Raw genomic sequence first — 12,365 nt, forward strand, 5'->3', positions numbered from 1 at the left:
TGTGACCCCATGGACTGTATAGTCTATGGAATTCTCCAGGCCAGACTACTGGAGTGGTTAGCTGTTCCCTTCTCCAGGGGATCTTCCCAACCCAGGGGTTGAACCCAGGTCTAACACATTGCAGGCAGATTCTTTACCAGCTGAGTCACCAGGGAAGCCCAAAAATACATGAGTGGGTAGCCTATCCCTTCTCCAGAGGATCTTCCCTATCCAGGAACTGAACTGGGGTCTTCTGCATTGCAGGCGGATTCTTTACCAGCTGAGCTGCCAGCCTAAGTAACCAATTATCAATCTATTTTCTGTCCCTATGCTGCTGCTGCTGCTGCTGCTAAGTCACTTCAGTCGTGTCCGACTCTGTGTGGCTCCATAGACGGCAGCCCACCAGGCTCCCCTGTCCCTGGGATTCTCCAGGCAAGAACAGTGGAGTGGGTTGCCATTTCCTTCTCCAATGCATGAAAGTGAACAGTGAAAGGGAAGTCGTTCAGTTGTGTCCGACCCCTTGTGACCCCATGGACTGCAGCCCACCAGGCTCCTCCATCCAAGGGATTTTCCAGGCAAGAGTCCTGGAGTGGGGTGCCATCACCTTCTCTGGTAGATTTTCTCATTCTGAATATTATATATAAAGAGAACAAACAGGAATGATGCATTAATTGGACTTTTTGTAAATGACTTCTTTCACTTAACAAAGTTTTCAAAGTTCATCCATGTTGTTCCATGTATCAATATTTCATTACTTCTTTTTATGTTGAATTAATATTGAATTGTATGGTTATACCACATTTTGTTTACCTATTCATCATGGATTGTTTTCACTTTCTGGCTATACGGATAATGCCTCTATTTACATTTGTGTACACATTTTTATGTGACCATATTTTCATTTCTGTCCCATGTATACCTGGAAATGGAGTTTCTAGGTCATTTGCCTCTCTGTTTAGACTATCAGGAGCTGCCAAACTGCTTTCCAAAATGGCTGCAGCATTCTGCTTTCCTACCAGCAATATGTGAAGGTTCTAGTTTGTCCACATCCACATCAATACTCCTTATTGTCTGTCTTTTGGTATAGCTATCCTTCTTGTTCAGTCTATAAGTTGTGTTTGACTCTTTGCAATTCTATGAACTGCAGCATGCCAGGCTTCCCTGTCCTTCACTCTCTCCCAGAGTTTGCTCAAATACAACTGTTGAGTCAGTGATGTCAATCCAACCATCTCATCCTCTGTCGCCCCCTTCTTCTCCTACCCTCAGTCTTTCACGGCATCAGAATCTTTTCCAATGAGTTAGTTCTTTGCATCAGGTGGCCAAAGTATTGGAGCTTGAGCTTCAGTGGCAGTCCTTCCAGTAAATAGTCTGGACTGATTTCCTTTAGGATTGACTGGTTTGATCTACTTGCTGTCCAAGGGACTCTCAAGAGTCTTCTCCAGCACAATACTGGAAAAACTATAGCCTTGACTACACATTACTTTGTCTAGGTTTGTCATTGCTTTTCTTCCAAGGAGCAAGTGTCTTTAAATTACATGGCTGCAGTTACTGTCCACAGTGAGTTTGGAGCCCAAGAAAATAAAATCTGTCACTATTTCTACTTTTTTCCCACCTATTTGCCATGAAGTCATGGGACCACATGCCATGATATTCATTTTTTGAATGTTGAGCTCTAAGCCAGCCTTTTCACTCTCCTCTTTCACCCTCATCAAGAGGCTTTTTTTCCTTCACTTTCTGCACTTAGAGTGGTATCATCTGCATATGTGAAGTTGTTGATATTTCTCCCAGCAATCTTAATTGCAACTTGTGAGTCATCCAGCATGACATTTTGCATGATGTACACTGCATATAAGTAAATAAGCAGGGTGACAATATATGGCCTTTACCTGCTCTTTCCCAATTTTAAACCAGTTCATTGTTCCATGTCTGGTTCTAACTGTTGCTTCCTGCCCTGCATATAGGTTTCTTAGCAGACAAGTAAGTTGGCTTAAAGCTCAACATTCAGAAAACGAAGATCATGGCATCCGGTCCCAGCACTTCATGGCAAATAGATGGGGAAACAGTGGAAACAGTGTCAGACTTTATTTTTTGGGCTCCAAAATCACTGCAGATGGTAATTGCAGCCATGAAATTAAAAGACGCTTGCTCCTTGGAAGAAAAGTTATGACCAACCTAGATAGCATATTCAAAAGCAGAGACATTACTTTGCCGACTAAGGTCCGTCTAGTCAAGGCTATGGTTTTTCCTGTGGTCATGTATGGATGTAAGAGTTGGACGGTAAAGAAGGCTGAGCGCCGAAGAATTGATGCTTTTGAACTGTGGTGTTGGAGAAGACTCTTGAGAGTCCCTTGGACTGCAAGGAGATCCAACCAGTCCATTCTGAAGAAGCTCAACCCTGGGATTTCTTTGGAAGGAATGATGCTAAAGCTGAAACTCCAATACTTTGGCCACCTAATGTGAAGAGTTGACTCATTGGAAAAGACTCTGATGCTGGGAGGGATTGGGGGTAGGAGGAGAAGAGGACGACAGATGATGAGATGGCTGGATGGTATCACCGACTCGTGGAGTTGGTGATGGACAGGGAGGACTGGCGTGCTGCGATTAATGGAGTCACAAAAAGTCAGACATGACTGAGCGACTGAACTGAACTGAATTGAAAGTGATCTGGAATTCCCATATCTTGGAGAATTTTCCATAGTTTGTTGTGATCCACATAGTCAAAGCCTTTAGCATAGTCAGTGAAGTAGAAGGAGATGTTCTTCTGGTATTCCTTTGCTTTTTCTGTGATGCAATGTCTTTTTGAATTAGTGTTTATTCTCTTCAGAAAAATACTAGGAAATAGAATTAATAGATTATATAGTAGTTCTATTTGTAATTTTTTTAGGAACCTCCATTCTGTTTTCTTAATGGCTATACCAACTTACATTCTCACCAACAGTTTCCTATGTTCCTTTTTCTCTACATTCTTGCCAACCCTTGTTAATTTTTGTCTTTTTGATCATAACCAGTCTGACAAGTGTGAAGTAATATCTCATTTCCCTGATGATTAGTGATTTTGAGCATCTTTTAATGTGGCTGTTGGCCATCTGTATGTCATTGGAAAAATGTCTATTCAAGTCTTCTGTGCATTTTGTATTTTTTTTTTCAAAGCTGAGGTTTATGCATCCTTATTATGTTTTGAATATTGACCCTATATCAGATCGGTCATTTGCAAATACCTCCTGTCATTCAGTGGGCAGCATTTTCATTTTGCCATGGTTTCTTCAGCTGTGCAGGAGCTGAAGAAATACATTCTTATTTAATGTAGTCCTATTTGTTTATTTTTGCTTCTATTTCCCATGCCGGGTAAGGCAGATCCAAAAAAATATTGCTGAGACTAACATTAAAGAGCATATTATGTGTTTTTCTAGGAGTTTTATGGTTTCATGGCTTACATTTAAGTCTTTAACCCATTAATTTTTTTTTTTTTGTATATTATGTGAAAAAGTAGTGCAATGTGAGTCGGTCACATGTAACTGTCCAGTTTACCCAACACCATTTATTGAAGAGGTTGTCTTTTCCCTATTTCACAGTCTTACTTCCTTTTTTGTAGATTAATTGATCAGGAAAGTGTATGTTTCTTTCTGGACTCAGTTCTAGTCCATTGATTTCTGTCTTTTTTTGTGTGCCAATATCCTACTGTTTTGATTACCATAGCTTTGTAGTGTAGTTTGAAGTAAGGGAGGGTGATGTCTCCATCTTTGCTCTTCTTTCTCAATATTGCTTTGACTCTTCAGGGTCTTTTTGTGTTTTCATACAAATTTTATAGCTATTTGTTCTGGTTTGGTAAATAATCCTTTGGGATTTGATAGGAATTGCAGAAGTCTGTTGATTTCCTTGAATAATAGGATCATTTTAACCATAATATTTCAGTCCATGAGCAAAGTATATTTTTCAGTTATTTGTATGGCTTCAGTTTCTTTCATCAGTGTCATAGTTTTCTGAATACAGGTCTTTTGCAACCTTCGTTAGATTTATTTCTAGTATTTTATTCTTTTTAATTATAGGTGGGATTATTTTCTTAATTTCTCTGATAGTTCATTGCTAGTGTACAGAAATAAAACAGTTTCTGTATATCAACATTTTGAATTCATTGAGGAGTCCTAACCGTGGAGTCCTAACAGTTTTGTGGTTATATCTTTAGAATTTTCTATATTTGTATATGTATATAAATTATATGGGTTTCCCTGGTAGCTCAGCTGATAAAGAATCCACCTGCAATGTAAGAGACTCCAGTTCAATTCCTGGTTCGGGAAGATCCTTTGGAGAAGGGATACCCAATCCGGTATTCTTTGGCTTTCTTGGTGGCTTGGATGTAAAGAATCCACGTGCAATGTGGGAGACCTGGGTTTGATCCCTTGGTTGGGAAGATCCACTGGAGAAGGACATGGCAATCCACTCCAGTATTCTTGCCTGGAGAATCCCCATTGTCAGAGGAGCCTAGAGGGCTACAGTCCATGGGGTTGCAAAGAGTTGGATATGACTGAGCAACTAAGCGCAGCACAGCATAAATTGTATAGGACATACATATTTTACATATATATGTGTATATATAGTATACACACACATATATATATTCATGTCATCTCTAAATAGTGAATTTTGTCTCTTCCTTTCCAATTTTGGATTTCTCATTTCTTTTTCTTGTTTGATTGCTGTGTCTATGACTTCTAATACTATGAAGCCATCTATGCCTAGACTTTGTTGAGAGTATTTTTTTAAAATATATTACTGATTAAATTTTATTACTGGTAATTTTTCCTCTTCATATTTTTTAATTCTTCCTGATTCAGTCTTGGGAAATTCTACATCTTTAGAAATTGATCCATTTCTTCTAGGTTTTCCATTTTGTTGGCACATAATGGCTTGTGGTGATCTCTTATGAGCCTTTTATTGGCACATAATAGCTTATAGTAATCTCTTATGGGCCAACTGTGGTATCAGGTGTAACGTCTGGGCTGACTGTGGTATCAGGTGTCGTGTCTCCTTTTTCATTTTGATTTAATGTTTTGAGCCCTCTCTGTCTTTCTTGATGATTCTGGCTAAAGAGTCATCCATTTTGTTTGTCTTTTCCAAAAAACCAACTCTTAGTTTTATTGAACTTTTCCCTCTCTCCCCCTCTCTCCTTTTTAGTCTCTGTTTATTTTTGTTCTGGTATTTTTTATTTCTTTCCTTCTATTAACTTTGGATTTTGTTAGTTCTTTATTTGCTAATCTTTTTGGTATAAGATCAGATTGTTTATTTCATATTTTTTTTTGTTTCCTGAAAAAAACAGGCTTTTATCACTGTAAATTTCCATCTTAGAACTAATTTTTCTGCATTTCAAAGATTTTGGGTTGTTGTGCTTTAATTTTCACTTGTCTTCAGGTATTTTTTTTTCCTTCATTTAATTTTTGTCTGTTTCTCATTGCTTGTTTAACTAGCATATTGTTTAGCTTCCACATGTTTGCATTTTCTGAAGTTCTTTTTTTTTTTTTTCCTTCTTGTATTTGATTTCTAGTCTCATAGCATTTTGGTAAGAAAAAACTGCTTGATATATTTTCAGTCTTCTTACATTTATTAAGGTGTATTTTGTGGCCTAGCATGTGATCTATCATTCAATGTCCCATGTGCACCTGAAAAAATTGTGTACTGTGATATTTTGAAATGGAATATCATGTGTATCTGCTAATTCCATCTGCTCTGATATGCCATTTAAGGCCAGTGTTTTTCTCATTAATTTTCTGTCTAGATGATTTGTCCATTGATGTAAGTATGGTGGTAAAATCCTTTACTACTATTGTATTACTGTAAGTTTCTCCTTTTATATTGGTTAATATTTGCTTTATTTAGGTACTCCCATACTGTATGCATTTATATTTACAATTATTATATCTTCTTGTTGGACTGATCCCATTATCATCATGTCATGACATTCTTTATCTCTTGTTACAGTTTTTGTTCTAAAAAAATTCATCTGTCAGTGCTGCTGCTGCTGCTACTAAGTCACTTCAGTGGTGTCCAACTCTGTGCAACCCCGTAGACGGCAGCCCACCAGGCTCCCCGGTCCCTGGGATTCTCCAGGCAAGAACACTGGAGGGGGTTGCAATTTCCTTCTCCAATGCATGAAAGTGAGAAGTGAAAGTGAAGTCGCTCAGTCATGTCCAACTCCTAGCGACCCCATGGACTGCAGCCTACCAGGCTCCTCCGTCCATGGGATTTGCCAGCCAAGAGTGCTGGAGTGGGGTGCCATTGCCTTCTCCAAGCAGCCTCTTCCATTTCTCACTGTTGTTGGCTTCCTCTCCATTTTGTGCCAGGCTTTTTTGTTTCAATTCACATGAATAGTTTTTTCATTTCCTCACTTTCAGTCTATATGTGTCTTTAGATATATAATGAATCTTTTGTAAAAAGGATATATATGGGTCTTAATTTCTTAATCCTTCAGTGAATGCCTTTTCATTGGAACATTAAGTCCATTTAAGCTTAAAGTAATTATTTGATAAGTATGTACTTATTGTCACTTGATTAATTGTTTTTGGGTTTTTTCTGTAGTTCTTTTTTCTTTCTTTGTTCTTTTTCTTCCATTTTGATTTGATGACTATTTTAATGTTGTTTAGATTCTCTTTTTTTGCAGTTTTGTGTGTATATCTATTTTAGGTTTTTGATTTGTGGTTACTGTGTGGTTCATAAAAAACAACCTATGTATACACATATGTGTATGTGTGTGTGTGATTATTTTATGATCTATTTAGTTTGAAGGCATTCTGACCATCTTATATTTTTATTCCCCCACTGCTACATTTGAGATTTGTATTTTTGCGTCTCTTAACTATTTAGACTTCCCTGGTGGCTCAGACCAGAAAGTGTCTGTCTACAATGCGGGAGACCAGGGTTCGATGCCTGGGTCAGGAAGATCTGCTGGAGAAGGAAATGACAATCCACTTCAGTACTGCTACATTTGACTTTTACATTTTTGTGTCTCTGAACTATTTATTGTGGATATAGGTGATTTTACTACTTTAGTCTTTTAGTAGTCCTCCTAGGTTTATAAGTAGGTGATTTATTACTTTTGCTGTATGTTTACCTTTACAGTGAGATTTTTTTCATTTCATAATTTTCATATTTCTAATATGGCCTTTTCTTCTTAGAGGAGTCCCTTTAATATATATTTTAGACTGAGTTTGATGGTGTTGAATTCAGCTTCTGCTTATCTGTAAAACTTCCAGTTTTGCTAAGAATTCTGAATAAAAGCCATGTCAGGTAAAGTATTTTTGGTTGTGGGGTTTTCCCTTTCATTGTTATATATATTATGCCACTACTTTCTCATCTGCAGAGTTTCTGCTAAAAATCAGCTGATATGGGAGTTTCCTCAAACTTAACTTGCTGCTTTTAATAGCCTTAGCAGAGTTCCGTTGTATAACTTGTTGCTTTTAATTTACTGTTTTTAATATCCTCTTGTTATCTTTAATTTTTGCCATTTTATTTATAAAGTGTGTTGGAATGAGCCTTTTTGTGTTCATCTTGTTTTGGAATCTCTGTGCTTCCTGGACTTGGATGTCTGCTTCCTTCCCCTGGTTAGGGACATTTTCAGCTATTATTTCTGCTCCTTCCTCTCTTTCTTCTGAGACTCCTATAATGTAGATGTTAGTTCCCTTGATATTGTCCAAGAGAACTGTTAAATTATCCTAATTTTTTTTTAATTCTTTTTTTTTTTTTCCAGTCAGCTCGGTTAATTTCCACTAGTCTATCTTCCAGATGGCTTATCTGTTCCTCTGTATCTAATCTACTATTGATTTCTGCTAGTAAATTTTTTATTGCAGTTATTATAATTTTTGCTCCATTTCGGTCTTCTTTATATTTTCTAGTACTTTGTTGAAATTCACACTGTGTTCATCCATTCTCCTGAATTTGGTGAGCATCTTTATGATTGTTACCTTGAACTCTTTATTGGATAGATTGCTTGTCTCACCTTTGTTTGGGTCTTTTTCTGAGATATGTTCCTTCATTTAAGACATATTTCTCTGTCACCCCATTTTGCCCAGTTCTCTGTGTTTGTCTTTGTTAGATAGATCCATTACATTTCTTATTCTTGAAGTGGCCTTATGTAATAGACATCCTGGGTGGCCCAACAGCATCCTCCACTCTGGTCACCAGAACTATATGTTCTGAGAGTGTTTCCTACGTGGACTGAATGTGCTGTCTGTTGTGGCGGGGCCAACTACCATGTTTGTGATGGTAGATGAGGCTGGCCCCAGCCTGGTTGACTGTGAAGTCATGTGTTGTATGTTAGCTGTAGGCCTGCTAGGGGTAGAATGAGCTTCCCATGCAGTTGGTTGTACAGCTTGGGGGAAACAGGACTTGCTTCTCACCTATTGTTGGGTGGGGCTGGGTCCTAACATGACTGTTTGCGTGGTCCGGGGGGATACTGGGCTGGTGCTTATTGCTAGAGAGAGGAGCCAAGTCTTTGGGTGGCTGTTTACACATTCCAGGGAGGTATGGGCCTTTTGCTGTCCCACTAATGGCTTGAGGCACGATTCCAAAATGAGAGTTGACAGTGCTGATTTTACTGCCATAGAATGAGCTCCCAGAAATCGTTGTTGCCAGATTCTCTATCCTCATGGGGAGCCCCAGTTGCTTCCTGCCTCTCTGGGAGGCTCTCTGAGTCAGCAAGTGGACTGTTGCCTCTGTGCTGGGAGGCAAAGCTTGTGAGGTTTGGGGCATGCCCTTTGAGAGCAGAGAGTCTATTCCTGTGGCTTTCTGGTTTTCCCAAACATAAGACTTACTGGTTTTCAAAGCCAAGTGTTCTGAGGGTTTGTCTTCCTGATGCAGGACCCCCAGGCTAGGGAGCTTAGTGTGGGGCTCAGACCCCTTAGTCCTTGGGGAGGAACTCTAAGATTTTGATATTACTTTCATTTGTGGTTGGACAACTTGAGGAAATGGGTTCTGACTATATAGCATCTCTCCCTCTCATATTCATCTCTGTGTTTTCCCTTCTTTATGTGTTTATTTGTAGAAGATTCTTTATGCTAGTCTTAATGTTGTTTTCATGGAGAATTGCTCTGTAAGTAGGTGTAATTTTAGTGTATCTGTTTGGGAAAAGGTGTGCTCATGGTCTTCCTACTCTATCATCTTGGCCACTTCTGCAAGATGTTTTTAATGATGTGATTATAATTAGTAAAAATTGTATTCTCAAATACTTAGAGTTACATTTTGAGTTGCTTAGTATTATCAGATAGCAGTTTGGAACCACTTAAATTTGATATTCTCATTTATGTGAAAGCAATTGGAACATAAAGCTAGAGATAAGTTCAGTTCCTGGATAATAAATATATATATATATTTTTTTAAATTTTAGTTTTTTATTTTTTAAATTTTAAAATCTTTAATTCTTACATGCATTCCCAAACATGAACCCCCCTCCCACCTCCCTCCCCATAACAACTTTCTGGGTCATCCCCATGCACCAGCCCCAAGCATGCTGCATCCTGCGTCAGACATAGACTGGCGATTCAATTCACATGATAGTATACATGTTAGAATGTCATTCTCCCAAATCATCCCACCCTCTCCCTCTCCCTCTGAGTCCAAAAGTCCGTTATACACATCTGTGTCTCTTTCCCTGTCTTGCATACAGGGTCGTCATTGCCATCTTCCTAAATTCCATATATATGTGTTAGTATACTGTATTGGTGTTTTTCTTTTTGGCTTACTTCACTCTGTATAATCGGCTCCAGTTTCATCCATCTCATCAGAACTGATTCAAATGAATTCTTTTTAACGGCTGAGTAATACTCCATTGTGTATATGTACCACAGCTTTCTTATCCATTCATCTGCTGATGGACATCTAGGTTGTTTCCATGTCCTGGCTATTATAAACAGTGCTGCGATGAACATTGGGGTACATGTGTCTCTTTCAATTCTGGTTTCCTCGGTGTGTATGCCCAGAAGTGGGATTGCTTTTAAACAAAATGAATAAACTGTATATTATTTTATTTTCTTATTACTTTTTAATGAAAATTTGGCTTAGAAAGTAACATGTACTTAACAAATTATGGTTGAATAAATATAATTATGTTTATAAATCAACTCTACAAATTGCACTAATGGAAAACAAATTCAAATCAGTCTCTATATTCATATTTAAGTCTAAAATGTAGAAGAAACACCTCTTACTGCTTTACAGATAATCACTATACAGTGAATCATTCTTAAAATATGATCTGCAGAAATAATGTTGCTGTTGATTATAGTGAAAGAAGGTCTTTACTTAAATAAGTTTGGGACACCTCGGTTCAAATAAATTTCAATAGGCTTTTCTATTACAGGATTTCTCAGAGCCTTTTAATGAAATTGTATCTTGTGTAAAGGGGGAATAGTATGCAATGTTTTTTCAAGTATATTTTGGCATAGAAACTTAATTTGAATGAACATATAATAGAGTTAGCAAACCATAAACCACAACTTGGAAAATGCTACTACAGTGATTTTATTTTGCATACACTAAAGAACTAGAGATCATCTATTTAATATTTCCATATACTCTATTTGAATTCCAGTAAGAAAAAGCAATCAGAGTATTATTATTGGTGGAATTGAATTTGCCAGGAATGCGAGCACAGCTTCCTCAGTAAAGATCTTGCCTTTGGAAACATCTTACCTCTTGGCAGCTCTCCAGAGTTCAGACTTGGCAGCCTCAAGGACAAAGCACAAGGTGTGTTTATTTGATTTAACATTTGGCAAAAGGTGTTTTGACTTGTTTGTTTTCTTTCACTTTGTTTTTCTTGTTTTTGTTTTTGGCAATGAACTTGAGTTTGGAATTTGTTCTTTCTTATGGGAGGCAGGATTACGATGGGGAAATGTTTTTACTTGAATTTATTTTGTGATTTTGGACAAATCCAAGAAAACAGAGTGAGATCCATAGAACCATAAACCTTTATCTGATTAATTTGTTAAATCATTTAGTATTATTGTCTATGAGAATTTGTTGCCAAAGTAAAATATTTGCTCTCTCTTGATATTTGGTACACTATGATATTTTGGTACATTACTGTATTTTGATAATTATACATTGGTTAAAATCGATGTACCTGCATATAAGCAATTAAGGTCATAGAACAAATTAAGATAATAAAATATCGATTATTCAACATTATTTTAAATCTTTCTTGATTAATTGATACATTGATGTCTAATAAGTTTCACGGAGAGAAGAAATCTGTCATAAAATGGAAGAAAATGGGCCCCTATTGTATATGTGACCTTATCCTCTACTCTCTTCTGGCACCCCTCATTCTAATCAGAACTCTTCAGTGGTTCCCCATATATTTATGGTGTGGACTCCAGGGCACAAAGGAAGTAGGACACTTTCTATACTTGAAGGAGATGGGACACGTCTTACACTGAGATCAAAGTACTGACACGATCAATGTTTGTGTCTGAGCACTCGTATGTGGATTTTTGTCTGTTTGGTGTATGTAAATGTGTGTTTTGGTGTGTGTGAGAGAGTGAGAGTGAACTTGCAAAGTCAGTTGACCTTACCTAAAGATCTATATTTTTATGATTTGGGAAACAAACTCATGTGCCCAGACTGAGATGTGTTTCAGGAGAAACACAACCTGGAGTTGCTACTGAATCAAACAGGAGATGAGATCAACTTGGGACTGAGAGGTTGCTGGACAGAGTTCTGTACTTGTACAAAATCAGGTTAAACATTTTACTGTAAAACTTGCTTTGGGAAGTTCAATTTTTTTTTCTTCAAATTGTTCAGAGTTCAGTAATAATTTGAAAATAAACATTTTAAGTGAATTTTGTGTATGCCATTTTCATTAAAAGGGCCCATGATATGTAATCTATTCCCTGCTTCCAAATTTTGGTTAAAATAATAAAGACCCAATAGTAGGGGAAATATTTCTAAAATTAGTGAGGTAGCTATCAAGTGCTTTTATAAAGTCATTTTTATGATGGACCTTGAAATAAATAGTATGTTATAGTGAAGTTAATTTTCAAAAATAAAATAGAGAAGTGATTTGAATATTATTATATTTTTCTTAGGGTTTTTTCCTGGAAAACATTGGAATGGACTGTAATATAAAGGATATCCTAAAATTATATTTCTTACTCAGCATTATATTTTAGAGTTAAGGTCATTTTTAACATTTGGAATGCTAAATTTGGTACTGCAAATTCAAGTTTTGAACATTAACGGAACCAGTTTTATCTAATGTCTGATTACCACTGCTCTAGTAAAAAGAACTATACTGACCTACCTAATGCAAGTGTGAATATATAAGAGAAATTGTGACATATAGACTTAGAAATAACATCAAGGATTTACAACTCCTGAACTCCTGAGGAAGAAATAACAGA

At 37.1% G+C, this 12,365-nt stretch overlaps 1 protein-coding gene across 3 annotated transcripts in view; it reads left to right on the forward strand.

Moving 5' to 3' along the window:
• Window positions 1-12,365, forward strand: part of TRIQK (triple QxxK/R motif containing) — a 107,037-nt gene that overhangs the window by 12,097 nt on the left and 82,575 nt on the right. For 2 of the 3 annotated variants that reach the window (XM_069601203.1, XM_069601204.1), the window contains exon 2: window positions 10,556-10,710. The exons of the other annotated variant lie outside the window; for it this stretch is intronic. The gene's annotated coding sequence lies outside the window, so the exon portion shown is untranslated. The remainder of the gene's footprint in view (window positions 1-10,555; window positions 10,711-12,365) is intronic. 3 annotated transcript variants of the gene reach the window in all.

Source organism: Ovis canadensis, chromosome 9, assembly GCF_042477335.2.
Source record: "Ovis canadensis isolate MfBH-ARS-UI-01 breed Bighorn chromosome 9, ARS-UI_OviCan_v2, whole genome shotgun sequence".
NCBI lineage: Eukaryota > Metazoa > Chordata > Mammalia > Artiodactyla > Bovidae > Ovis > Ovis canadensis.